Here is a 14151-nt window from a genome sequence, read left to right as displayed (position 1 = left end):
TTGTGTTCTGTGTAATATATCTGTAGACATACTGTTGTTTATACCTAATTCCCTTTTTAAATTTCATTGGACTTGCCTTTCAGAGACTTGTTGATACCATTTTGCGAGATTAAAGTACTTGAAGCATTAACATCTTCATCCCACAGTCCTTGTCAGCAGCAGGACACACGCTCCCTCAGACACCTCTCTACTGCACTCTAGTGTATCATCTGGAGATTTCCCCATGCTATGCCAATACACAGTACTTCCAAAATTCTCATGACGTTTGGATGCCTAAAAATGTTTTTACCCCTCTCTTGGTTTTCGATACAAAATAACAAACATTAAAGCAAAATGTAATATTTGTCCTGTGTTTTGCTTCCTCCTTTGAGAGTTGCTGTATATTGAAAGGACATTTTAGTGACTTTAACAAATGGAGCTTCAAACTGCCAGCTTTCAGTTGTGTGCTGATGCTTCCAGGAATCTAATGCAGCTTTTCAGAATGAGTCACCTGCAAGAAGATTTCAGTATTTGCCTGCTAAGCTTTTTGAGCTAATGTTGCCTGTAGTTAGGTGCTTAAAAGGATCTGACCTTTGGGTAGCTTATCTTTGCATTTTGTTGACTAGGGAATGGCACCAATGGTGCTAGATATGCTTTGCCATGACATTGAGCTGGGATATTCAGGACATTTGCATGAGAATCCATATTACACAAGGGGTGCAAAATATAAAGAAATGTAATCTCTTCTGATGGAGATAGTTTTGTGTGTGCCCACAGTCTGTGTCAATCACTCAGGCTCCTATGTACGTAATCAAATTCTCTCTAGAATACAAATAGCTGTTAAAAAAGTAAACTAAATCCTAATTAGACCTGTCTTTTTCTCTAGTGAACACTTCAGAACATACATTTCTGTGTTCTAACTAATTATTTTTTTCAGGTAGCAAAAGGCAGGATTGCAAAAGGAAAAAAGCTGAAATTCTCAGCACAAAAAGTCTTTAAGCTTTGTTCCTGATAAGCAATTTGAACAGAAAGCAAATAACTTTTATTTCTTAGAAATATTACAATCTTATGTGCGATTTTGAAACGCATATGTATATCTGAAGGAAAAGTCTTGTCCTCCTTTTAAAAAGCGGTGCAGCATTAACTATGAGCTGCTACCAAGAATTTGCTATAGAAAAGCAAGTTCCTGAACCTCTGACTTCCTGATATGAGTTTAATAATGGATGTGGACTGTTTATCTTACCTATTGGCTGGCATCTGTTCTTGGCTTTTTTCTCTCTTTTCAGATTTGATGAGCATGGAAAGAAACCCAGAAAAGCTGCTTGGTTTTGAATGCATGTTTACAGGGAACGTCTTCAGTATCTTAGTACAGAGATGATATAATGCTGGCAAAATTGAGACTGTGCAATTTGAGGTTCTTTACATGAATCGTATCACGAGCTCTAAGTAGTTCAAAGTCTTTATAGTCTTGTCCAGTACTTCAGTTGTACAAGTCGCTACTCTCATAATTTTTATGCAATGTTGTATTTTGAAATGCATGCATTTTTAATATAAATATGCTTTTATATATGTACTAGCAATTTTAATGAAAATATTGTTCATGCTTGTGTGTATTGACCTGCTTGCCCCTTATATTAGAATGTTACTTCATATCCCCAGTAACTTGTATTTGGAGCAACATTCAGTTGACTCTCTGTCATTCAGCAGCTTGCTACTCTTCCAAAGAGCAGTAAAATAAAAGGGAATACAAAGTGGTTGTCTATGAACCATCTAGAAATAGCCAGGATCATCCCTCTTCCCCAGACTAGAAGGGTGAATGCAATTTAGCATGCTACACGCTTGACAGATTTAGAAATGCCCAGGTTTCCTTCCAAAGACACTTCTGTTGAAAGGCAGTTACTGTGCGAGCTCTCCTACAGACAGCTGCCCTTGGAACAGAAAAGCTGCTGATGAAATTACAGTGGCACAGGCAGACTTAACTTGGTTTATGTGCTTTTTTGGCTGTTTTCAAAGTGGGTAAACTGCCTATAGAAAATGAAGCACTATTACTCAACAACTTTAATTTCTTCATAAGGCTAGAGCATAGCAATATCTTTCTGCCTCCATGAAGTCAAGGGCCCCAGTGTTTGTAATTGTGTAAATATATAAGCAGGTAAGTGTAAATTTATATTGATTCCCCACATGCATGGATCCCTGCAACAAGTAGTGAGAAATCAACATTAATGATATCTATGACAGACATAGTAAGGGGGAAAGAGAAGGAAAAAGAATTAGAAGTTTTGCATGAATTCACTACATGCATAAAAGAAAATGTTTTTCCATTTTAAATGAGAAGCTGGCTTTTTCAGTGGTATCCAAAGGAGAGCCTGTGAATATACAGAAGAGATGATCTATCTCCTGAGAGCTTTGACTGGTATGTGGCAATTATGATGTTACTTCTGACACTGTGTGGGCTTGATCATCTGATGAGTCCCTGGCACAGCAATCTGTGTAGCAAAGATTTGCGAAGACATCAAGGACTTGGCAGCATTGTCTGTATCTTAACAATACAACAAGCCTCGATTTGCCAACAGGTATTGCTGCATGAGTTCATTCACTGAAAGCAGAAACAAAAGCCAGTTTTTCAGTGAGAGAGGAAAGAGAACAGTCTTGCCAGCTGCATTACTCATTTGTCCTTTTAGCCCAGCTTAACCCTTTGGCGTACAGTGAAGCCATGAGAGAGCTTTGGAGTTTGGGAGTGTTCGAATGCTTTGTGGATGCTTTCTGCATTTGTTCATCAGCTGCTACAGAGCAGCTGGCCATCCTGCAAGAGTGAAACTCTAAGAATGTGTTTCCAGAACTGCTTGGGCAGTTTGCCTTCCAGTTAGTGAGGCTATTGTTGAAGGTATGCAAAGATCACTGAAGAGCAGCAGGATATCTGCTGGTTAAGAAATTTGTGATAGTGTATGCATGGAGTATCCATTTTTCACCATAAATCCTATTTGCCGCACAATTAGCTCAGAACTTGCGTAGCAGAATGATGTGAAATGTGATCAGGTTCTACCATGAAACACACATGCAGTCTCTTTGCTTTTATTTCTGGGTACTGGTTACTGGTGCTCATGCCATACTGAGATGTTTTTGCATATGGACAGGGTGCAACTGTTAAATAATATTGGACTGAACATGACAGCATGTTGATAGCACTTCCATCTCCAAATGCAAGCTGAAGGGATATAAAGTACGTAGGACAGTTAAAAAGCAGACTGTGGCCTCCTGGAGGGTGGGCTTCTTGCTCTGGCTGCCAGTAGTGCTGTAACATGCTCCCTGGTGTACCATGGCTGCTGCGTAATCCTTAGCTAGACAAGGTAGACAGCATTACCCTGGCTTTACTGAAGCCCACCCAGGTGTGGAAGCACTTCACTGGGGAGTTGATTTGTGCAGGCAAGAAGGGCTCTGGGCTCTGTTTTGAAGGGCTGTACCTTCTTTTAGAAAGAAGGCTCAGGAGAGGGGTGGGTGTTATAGATGTGCTTCAAGCATACTGCACTAGAGGTGAGGCACCCATGCTTTTCCCATCGAATGATCTCTTGCTTAACCATTACTATGGCTATGACTGATCTATGAGAAGTGACGTTTTGTGGATCAGACTGTCCTCACCTTTAAAAGCTTCCATTCAAAAAGCTCTTCTGATGCACCATGTACATGAATTGGCCAAACACATGTATATTACAATTTCACCTAATCTTTTCCAGGAATCCTGAAACTTCCTTCTGTGCAAAACTTCCTTCTGTGCAAAAGCAAAGTCAGCTTTTCCATAGTGATATTTTACATGGAATGAAGTTAGGAAAATGTACCTCTTAGAGATATAAAATCTATAACAAAGACTAGTCACTGTTCCTGTTTGATTGATTTTGTTTGTGGCAGTGTTCCTTTTTTACCGATTTTTTTTTTGTTGTTCTTGTTAAAAGAACGCCTTGTTAAAAGAAACCTTTAACAAAGGTTTTTCTTAAAATAAGAAACCAGAAAGGCTTTCTTATTGGTGCAAATCATTATGTGGAATTACTATTTTGTTTGCCCAGCTGCCTGTTGAGTCAGCTTGTACATCCCAGACTAGAAGTATCAATGTCAACACAGCACAGAATTTTTGATTGCCAAGGGGCTTAGAAGGCACTGCAAGGTACAGGTTTGAGGGTTGACATTGATGCTCTTGTGAGGAAGAGAAATGGATTTGTGTCACATAGTAATGTATTAAGGTGGTTAAAATGTGAATTGTGAAGTGTAGCCTGAGTTTTATTGCTTGTAAAATTAAAAATTTGTATGCATTATGTTGATTGGATAGAGGTAAGAAATCACTCCTTAAATTGACCCAAACTCCCTGGTAATGTTGCCTACTGCAAAGGGGTACAAACTTCATATTTGGGGGGTCTGAAAAGAAAAAATCTCAAACCAGAGTGATTTAAGAAATAGTCTGATTTCCCAAAATAGCTGAATATTTTAAATATTTTAAAAATACAGTTTTAATGAGCAGAACCTCCTGGGTATTGCTAACATAAAATACCTGAGGGACTACAGAATAAAACCTTTATTTTAAAATGCCATTAAAGATAGCAAAAAAAAAAAGCCTCTTGAGTACAGCTTTGGCTACTATTGGCTAAAAACACTATCACATCCAGGTATCAGCATTTGTGTACCAAAAATCCTCTTCTTCAATATTTAACCAATGCATTAGGAGGGAAACAGCATCATGTGTTCAGCATGATTTTTCTGGGGGGTTTTAATTTTATTTTTTAATTTACCTAATGAGTTCATTTCCTGAACTCATTTTCCTCTGAACTTAGGAATAGAAATATGTGGTTAACCTCAAGTTACTTTTGAAGAATTACTGCTGCATGGTTAATCCATTTGAATAGCATTTTTAAGATTTTTTCAAATCATGAAAGGGGATTTGTACCAGAAGTAGGTGAAGCAAGCAGCCTGGTAAAACTCAGCTTTCACTCCACAGCTATCCAAACAGCCAAACCAAGTTTGAATCTATATAAAAAGTATTGATTGATGTTCAAGTGAGGTCTGTTCAGGTGATGCATGAACTGGGACCCCCTATGATCCAGTCAGCAGTCTCTGCTAGGTGATCTATTGGGAGGTTTTTCCCCCACCCAACCTAATCGTTAGTGTTTGTGCCAAAATATCTATTCTGGAAATCACCCTTTGAGACATTACATAGTTTGTTTAAAAAAAAAAATATGCATCAACTCCAAAGTGAATATGCAAAGAATGAGATTTTATTTTTAAATTTTTTTTATGAATAAGGTATACTTTTGACAGATTATTTAAATTTACTTTTAATTTCATTTTCTGCTGATATCAATGCTTCCTTTATGTCAAATGTTAATTCCTAAGTTATTTCTAGTGGTTATTTTCTATACTCAAATGTAATTTCTGTTTTTTTGGTTTTTTTGATATGGAAAATATTCTAACCTTCAAGGGAAATATAACTTTTTAATATAATATCTCTCAAAATGTAATGTTATAAAAGTGTGAGAAGGAAAAATTGTGGCCACCTTTGTAACTTGCTTTTAAAAGAAAACACCAATAGGGATAGTTCTCTTTTTACGTAAGTAGAAATGTATGCTGCTTTTCCCATAGCAGTTTGGCATGGGTTTTTGGCTTACCTAGATTCCTCTCATTTGTACAAACAATTTATGTCTTCTGTTAATAGTAAACCCAAGAATCATTGGGTTTTTTGAAATCTAAGTCTCAGTATTGCAGCTATAAGAACTCCTCGAGTACTGATAATTTAACATCAGAACCCAATAAAGGGGTTTGTTTCTTCAATTTATCTGCTTTATTTATTGCAATTTATAAATGCTGGCTAACCATCAAATCTGTTAAATGCTTCTACTGCTTAGTAAACGCATCTTGAAAAAATGCAGCATTTTTCACCTGGCTTAAGCTAATCACTGTGTTTCTTTAAAAGTAGGTTGTTCTTCCCATTTAAAAGCTTTGTGGTTGCTGGTTCTCAACATGCTGTTTGCTGAGAATAGAATGATTTATTATTTTATAGTGAGAAGGGCAGGATGGTAATAATTTCACATGGGTTTGTGGTAAATAATGCAACTTACTTTTTAATAGGTGTTATGTGACTTTCTGGGAATGGCAGATGCCTTGTTTTCAGTTAAAGCCTTGATCACAGTCCAAGAACTGAACCTTTAGGACACGAGAAAAAATAGGGGGGTTCCTTTCCTGCTTCAGCTACGCTTTATTTAATTCTATTTTTTACTAAATGCTTGTTGTTTCAATGTTAAATATACTTTTATTTAAATGGAAATGCAGCAGTTGCTGGATTGTTTCATTTAATACTTCTTTCACTAATAGAGGCTGCAGAAATATATTCTTTGAAGGACTGACTAGAATGGGATAAAATATTTCCTATATTTTTGAAAAGAACTGTGATTTTAAAAATAAACCAGCAAACAAAAAATTCCACCTTCAGAATATGAGGTATGTGGTGGGTGGAAGGGTTTGGTCCCCACAAACCTCTTGCTGTGTTGCTACATTTTATTATTTAACTCCTGACAGTTACTAGAGCATAAGATAATAATTTTGGCGTTGCTCATATTAAAAACAAACAAACAAAAAACACATTAAAAACCCAGAAACTAAGCTAAGAACTAATATAAATAGTTTTCCTTCACAGACTGTTCTTCAAAGATTCTTAGAATTGCAAATAAAAGAAGGGGGGGTGAAAGAGAATATTGTAGAGTATTTAGTGATCATTTTGTTACTTTAAGGAAAACACCTTCTCTCAGTTTAAACTCAAATTTTTTATGAGCTTCTTCTTACTCTGACTTTTTGTTTCTTAGCTAAAATGGATTTGGTGGTCAGGTGGCATCAGCATTATCTGCTGACATCAGTTTGCATAGGGAAGGATGTACTCGTAATGTTGGAAGCCTTGTTTTGAAAACTAATAGCAGTTGCTCAGTTTCTGCAGAACACAAGAGTTGCATTGGTGTTTCTTGAAGTCTGGTCAGTTGTCCCAACCATTTGCCTTGTCAGCTTGGAAAGAAAGACTGCAAAATGCCTGTGGTTCCAGTTTCTTTAGTAATGTGACAATGGATTTTCTACACTCTGTTCAAGCAGTACTTTTTTTCTATTATTCTTCCTAGATTTTCATTAGGAAATAGTAGCAGATAATGGCAGAAAATAAAATTAAGGGGGGGGGGGAGGGAAGGAATAGAATAGGGGCAGAACTTGGGAGCATTCACACTGCAAATTATATTGCAAGATTTGAAAAAATTTTTAGGTGTAGCTCCTTATTCTTTACAACTAAAGCTGACACCTTTTTCTATCTCTGTACTGGATTTATAATTCCTTATGAAATGAGGAGTGTAATTTTCTTTAACATCTTTTAAAGTGTTCACTTATCTGTGAAAATCTTCTATTCTGAGTGAGAGTATGATCCCTATCCAGAGATATGTATTTGGTTTTTTACTTTCTGACGGAATATAATGGAGAATCATTACCCATTTCCACACTGTAGGTTTGTATTTTCTCTCAACATAAGAATGAAGGTGAACTAAAACTGCAGATAAATAGATGCATCAGAGAAGGCATAAGATTCTCAGACTAGTTAGCAATTAAAATAATAATTCCTATGAGCAATAACCTCAGAAGCAGAATATCCCAATTCTAGGAATCATAGTAGATGACTTGAGTTTTGGAACTGTTTGGTTCCCTCATCTCCACCCTACCATTATCCTAGTCCATGCATCCTTTTAAGATACTAGTACATTTAATCACTAAGCAATTAAAATGGAATCTATTTCAAGATTAATTATTATATACTTATCCAGAGATTATAATGGATTCCATAAACAAAGAAAAGAAGTGGATAGTGCTGTGAACAAATACTTCAGCCATTTGACTTGTTTGGGCTTGGGATGCCTGCATATATCCCTTTTAAATGTAAACAAATTTCCATTGAAATCAGGTACAGCTTCTGATTTGGCAAGTAATAGTTAATGGTTAATAAAACAGTTCTTGTGCATTGTGATCTTTGGGGAATTCCTGTTGTCGTTTAAATGACAGATTCCTAGATTCTTCTCTTGCTCTGAAATATCCTTCATGTTATTTGACTGACATTCAGGTAAGTATGAGGTAAGTACAGATGAGGAGGATTTTTATTTGTGTAATTGTAGCAAATATGTATTTCTATCAGTTTATGTTGTGATGCAACTATAGAACATTTGGAAAACCAAACTTGTGTGATAATATACTGTTAGTATGGTATAGATAAGAAGTTTGAGAGCATTTTGCTTATAGGTACCATTCATTTTGGGACCCCAACAGTTATTGAATTTGAAAAGCTTGTGATTTCTTTAAAACTTCAGTTTAGGTATGCTGTTAATTCTGACCTTGGATTGTGTGGAAGAAATCTCATTAATTAACTTATTCTGAGCTACCTGAATACATGCCTTTTTATACATAGCTTATGCAGTTGCTTCTAATACCTTGTTCTTCTGCATCTCTACTGCTTCTAAGTGAATTATCAATGTTTATAAATAGAAACACTGGAGAACCCAAAGACAGTATTACGTATATTCTTTTGTCTTTAAAATAAGAAAATATTCGTGCAAGGAAAGCATTATGAAAATTTTATTTTTCTCTAGTTTAAATCATATTTTCTGTGAAGGCTTATTGAAAAAAACTGGGGAAGGAGGGAAGTTATATTTATCTTAAATAAAAACTAACCTAAGTTATATCACTGAGACAAAAAAAGACTTTGAAAATACACAGTTTAAGTCTAACTTTCAGAAAGTCTAAATGCTCTTTAGGCCTTTCTCATTTTAGAGAATGAAATTTCAACATTAAACAATTTCAGAACATGCAAATACTTCACACATTATCTTTACAGAGAAACTGTTCCTCCATAAACCTATGCCACAAAACCACTTTCACTTTTTAAAAGAACACAAGTCTTTAGGAGCAGTGGAGAGAGCAAAGAAGATAATGAAAAAGCAGGCTTTGGGTCAGTAGCCACAGAAGCATTGAAAAGAGGGTGTGGATAGAAAAAGCAAAACCTTTAAATGTTTTATGATCAAAGATAAATTCAGCATGAGTCATCATTTAAACAATTTAGGTACGTAGATACCAAAAGGAAAATGTTTGAAATTAGGAAAATGTTTGAAATTAGGAAAATACAGACTGTCTGTCCTCAGTCGTCTATCTTTTTGCATTTTTCACCACCCTTGTCTCTTTTATTAGATTATAGCCTTTGTCTTGCAAGTGCTCCCCACATCCAAACAGGGTGTGATCTTTACTGCTGAATGCCAAATTTGCATAGGCTATATTGGAAACACATTTATTTGTGGGTACAGAATACTGAAGCTGTTAAATTGCCCTACTTATCAGACTTGTGTCTAGTAAGGGCCCAAAAGAAGAGAGTAAAATTTGTTCTTTCCTCTTAAGACATGGCTATTATTGTATTTTACTATTATTCTTGGGAGACCAAAAACATAAAATATGATGGCTTCTTGATGCAAATAGTCCAGGAGGATCTGCCGTCATCTTTCTGAATGGGTCTTCCCTTATAGTATATGAGAAAATCTTGATTTTTAAAAGTTACTGCCAGCAGTCAATTCATACTTTACTTAGAACACAGTGATCACCCTTAAAGACTCTTAAATCTGTGCTATTTTTTGCTGATGATAATTTTCAATGCATTTATCTAATGCTTCAAAAATTACTATAAGTATCTGGTCTGAGCACCACTCAATTTATGATGGTTATATCTTACCAGTCAAAGCATTACTAACACAAAGTGTCTCATTTCTGTATGTAACAAGAATAACATTTGTAATGGGTATATTTTCTTTTTCCTTCCTTGTTTGACTAGAAATGAGAACAGTTGGAAAACAAGCTGAATTCTGGTAGGTCTTCATCAGAATTTGAAGCTTGCAGTTAAATTGTTTTCAGGCAGAAAATAAGGCATTACTAGGAGCAGATCAGCTGCAAATTAGCAAATATACAGTTATTGTAAGTTTCCTAAATGTCATAGGATTGAGTTAAATAACAACAATATTAGTGTTGTAATAGTCTGTGCAACTGTACCCCCAAATAATTCAATCTTCTAGCTCACTAGTTACCCAATAACAAATGAATCCAGGGTTTGGGGGTTTTTATGTGTTGCATGTCTTTCATCTATGTAGACATCGGAGAATAACAAGAATGTACGATCTGTGCTAGTAATGATTTTTTTGATAGATAGACATTGTGGGGTATCAGCTACTGAAATACTCAGCCTTAATTTATCATATAATATTGGAATTTTGGGTTGACTGCATTCACATTCTCCTGAAAACAGCTTTGAGTCTGGTTATGACAACAGACAGAGGAAAAGGAGGTGACAGCTCCCTACTGCTATTTTGTTTGCTTGCTTTTTTTGTCTTTATGTTGTATAATTTTGCTGAATTCATATTCTTCAGGCCTGTGCTTTTCCATAATAGCAAAACAAATTCAAATGTCTGGACTAAAACTGGGTTTTGGATTAATCTCTCTTGTCTGAAGACTGGATTGCATAGCAAACTAAATGTGGGCTTATTGTTGTCTACTTCAAGAGTATGTTTTTCAGGTTAGAGCTGTAATTAGCCAATTCAGCAAATTCATTGCAGCTGATGTTCAAGATAGGATGAGGTGTTGACTAAAAGGCCTCAGGTAATCTTATCTGTTTTTGATTTTACTTACGTGTGAAATTTGTCAGGTTAAATTTTGGCTGGCAAACTTCAAGACAATAAAGGAAGCCAAGCTTTGTAATGCTACCAGGTACCCACAGAAAAATACATCGCACAGTAGGACTCTGAACTTCCTGATACAGAACTTGGATTTACTGTAACTTTTATGGCCTTATAATATATTGAAATTCAGTCTCTAGTGAATATGCAGGAAGGCAAACTTAAATCATCATCACTTCCTTACATTCCAGATGGTTTCTATAGGCTTCTGAGATTTACCTTCAACACAGAGTGTATTTGTAGTTTTAAAATTTATCATAAAAATTTTTCTGCTAGTAGCTTTGGAAAAGCACTGTAATTTCTTTAATGTAATGGGAATGAAGGGAAATGTATTATATCTGTTCTATAAAACCTAAGCTCCTATACAAAGCTTCATTATTTTTACTAAAAGATAAAACAAGGGTAGGTCCAGAAGTACTGAGCCTGGATATGGAAATCACTAGGTCTGAGCTACCCTGTCTCCCATCTTGAGGAACAAAGTCTTATGTAAGCAGGTGCCTGGTTTATGCTGTCATTGTTGAAACCAGCACACTGAAGTCTATTTTCTAACTGGTTTCTGCCTTCCTTCCCACTTTTATTTCTGTTGTGAAAATTGGTATTTCAAAACTATTCATTGTTGAAGTTGACCAGCTTTGCTTTTCTTAAATACCACATCAAACACCTCAAAAACATTGGCTAAACTGATCTGCATGAGATTAAATTAAATCCAAAATTGCTTTGACCTTTCTTTATATTGTAATGTTTAAATTAAAACTTAATTAAATGCTTCATGGAGAGTATCACAATTAAAGTACAACTTGCATTATGTTATCTTACATTATTTTGAAGAGATTTCGTTGAGACTGAAGTTCTACTAGATTGAGTAAAGATTCTTCAGAAATGTTAACTAATCATAGAGACTGTTCCTGGGTTTATAAGAAGTTTTAGAGGTCCTCAATTTGATTTGACAGAAACCAGGTTAAATATAAGTACTGAAAATAATATTGGGGCTATCATGAGATGAGCTCAATTGGTCAGAGCATGGTGCTAATGATGCCAAGGTTGTGGACTCAATCCCTCTATGGGCCATTCACTTAATAGTTGAACTTGATGATCCTTATGGGTCCCTTCTAACTCAGAAGATTGTGTGATTGATGGGTTATTACTTTTTCTTAAATTTGTTTTTCATTTGTTAATGACTTTTTTAAAGATTTTTAAAAACCCGCAATTATTGAAATCAATATTCTAAGGCTTTTAACAGAACAAGAAAAGAAAATAAATAGTTATATTCTAGCTTTCTGATTATTCAGGAAGGATTTTTTTTTTTTTAGGTGGGGTTTTCTTGTTTGTGTTGTCTCATAGATGTTGATTTTCTTTTTGACACAATACTCTTCTGTATGTGGAATTTGTTTAAAATAATTCTAAAAAAACAGAGGAATTTAAACTATATAAAGATTTTTATATCCCCATTTCTGCATTATATTGTAAATTTGCAACATTTTCTATTTTGGAAATCAACACTAAGCAGTATCTGGAAATACCTAGGACTGGAATTTAGGAACTTCTGGACAGGCAAACATGAGACTTTTTTCTGGTGTGTGGTAAACTACGTTAGTAGTTTCTGGTTTTTCTCTCCAATTTGCAAACAAATGCACACAGTGTGAAATACATGCTGCCTGCAGTATCATCAAGTAGATTGCTACTAAATCATGCATTTCGTGACGTGTTCTTCTAAGTGTACAGCTCCTCAGGTAAAATTTAAAAGCACAATCATATGAGCTGCAAGTGACAATGGAATTTTTTCTCTACCTACTCTTGAGATCAGAATCTTAGGGTAGAGACACTCTCAGTACATGTGATAAGAGAGAGAATGAGGGGAGACGGATCACTACTTGACTTCCTTCATGTTATTTTTGGATATGACTAGCATTCCTCCCCTTACACACACCCTCCTTTCCCCCAGCCCCCATCTCTTACATGCGTTACAAGCTCATGCAAACACTCTCACGTACTCTGCAGCAACAGCAAGAGCAACAGTTGGACTGCAGCCAGAGGACTTAAACTCCGCTTCCTCATTGCCAGCAGGCTTTGTTCTTTGGACTCAGTCAGAACTAGGGAGAACGTCTTCATTGCCGGTCGTGGTGGTTGGAATTTGGCAGCTCAGCCATCTATTAAATTTTTCTGTGCTCCTCTGCGGACTAGGCTGAATTTAGAGCAGCAAAGCTAAGAGCCAGGGCTAGTCAAGAAATAAAGGACCCAGGGACCATCAGCTCTCAGCCTCTTGGCGGGGGTGGGGTCCCCCTGTGCCACAACGGTAAGTGCCAACATTAAATGTGTATAAAGGTGCAGGGAGCTACAAGGTGCTTTAGCTTACTACAATAGGAGAGGGGGGAAAGTACGTGAGTGAATCATACAGTGTGTGCTGTTATAGTGGTCTTGGAACAGTGCCTAGCATTAAAATGTTCCTCATTTCTCCCTTTCCAAAAAGCTTTATAAGAATGTATCTATTTTAACAAAATTCCTAAGTGTCTGTACAATTTTGGAAAGCTTTCCAAAATGGCTTTATTATTAGGTTTTCTGAAAACCTGTTTTGTTTTGAACCATGTGTAGTACAGAGTAACTTTAACTGACAGAGTAACTCATTTAAGTGCAAGAGTTGAACCTGGGAAGTAAAGGTATTCCATCATATCAGAGGATATGAGTAGAACTAAAGTTCAGGAAGATGGGGAGTGTAAAGGGATGAGATGCTTCCCAAGACTAGTTTATAGGTACCCAAAATAATTTTGTTTTAAATGACTGGCATTCATTCAGAGCGCACTCCCTCCCCCTTCCTTTCCCCGCTACTAGGAGCAAAGTGAATCTCTTTGTAAAAACAAAAAGCTTTGAGAGTCTGCTGTTATAGGGCATGCAAGTGAAAGCTAATGTACAGTGTAAAAGAGTGTAGGCTTGAATAAATGACTCTGCGAGAGGACAGGAGTTGCAAAAAGAGACTTTTTTCCAGTATGTAAAATGATTTAGCTGTTCTTGCTTTTTCAAAGTGTTACGACTGCTGCCTTTTAAGTTTACTAGCAAAATGGTTTGCTTTGTTACAAAGAACTTTTTATCTCGCAGTATTGTCTTTAGGAAAAGTTTTATATTGCTCAGAACAGAGGCAGGTTAATTCAAATGCTTTGCTTTCAGAAATGCCATCTAGCTGTCAAAGGAAGTTCACTGCAGGGACCCATTTGTTTTAAAAGTACTGATAAAGCCCTGCTATCAGCATGCTATTATGTCTTGCTATGTGGGTTATCTTAATAAAGTAATAAATAAGAAACGTTTGAAATCCAGATGGTCAACCGTATAATAAATTTGACAAAGGGGGAAAGACCAGGTGACTGAATGTACTTACGTACTTTCAAAACAAAAAGACCAAGGAAACCTTACTGGG

General features: G+C 36.1%; 1 protein-coding gene across 6 annotated transcripts in view; it reads left to right on the top strand.

The window, feature by feature from the left end:
- PALLD (palladin, cytoskeletal associated protein) overlaps window positions 1-14151 on the top strand; it is a 199629-nt gene that overhangs the window by 31918 nt on the left and 153560 nt on the right. Inside the window, exon 1 of one of the 6 annotated variants that reach the window (XM_048303961.1) lies at window positions 12749-13038. The exons of the other annotated variants lie outside the window; for them this stretch is intronic. The gene's annotated coding sequence lies outside the window, so the exon portion shown is untranslated. Of the gene's footprint in view, window positions 1-12748; window positions 13039-14151 lie in introns of those variants that run through there. 6 annotated transcript variants of the gene reach the window in all.

The sequence above is a fragment of the Corvus hawaiiensis genome, chromosome 5 (genome assembly GCF_020740725.1).
Source record: "Corvus hawaiiensis isolate bCorHaw1 chromosome 5, bCorHaw1.pri.cur, whole genome shotgun sequence".
Classification (NCBI taxonomy): Eukaryota; Metazoa; Chordata; class Aves; order Passeriformes; family Corvidae; genus Corvus; species Corvus hawaiiensis.
The sequence above is the reverse complement of the archived record's forward strand: the minus strand, read 5'-3'. Positions and strand labels throughout refer to the sequence as shown.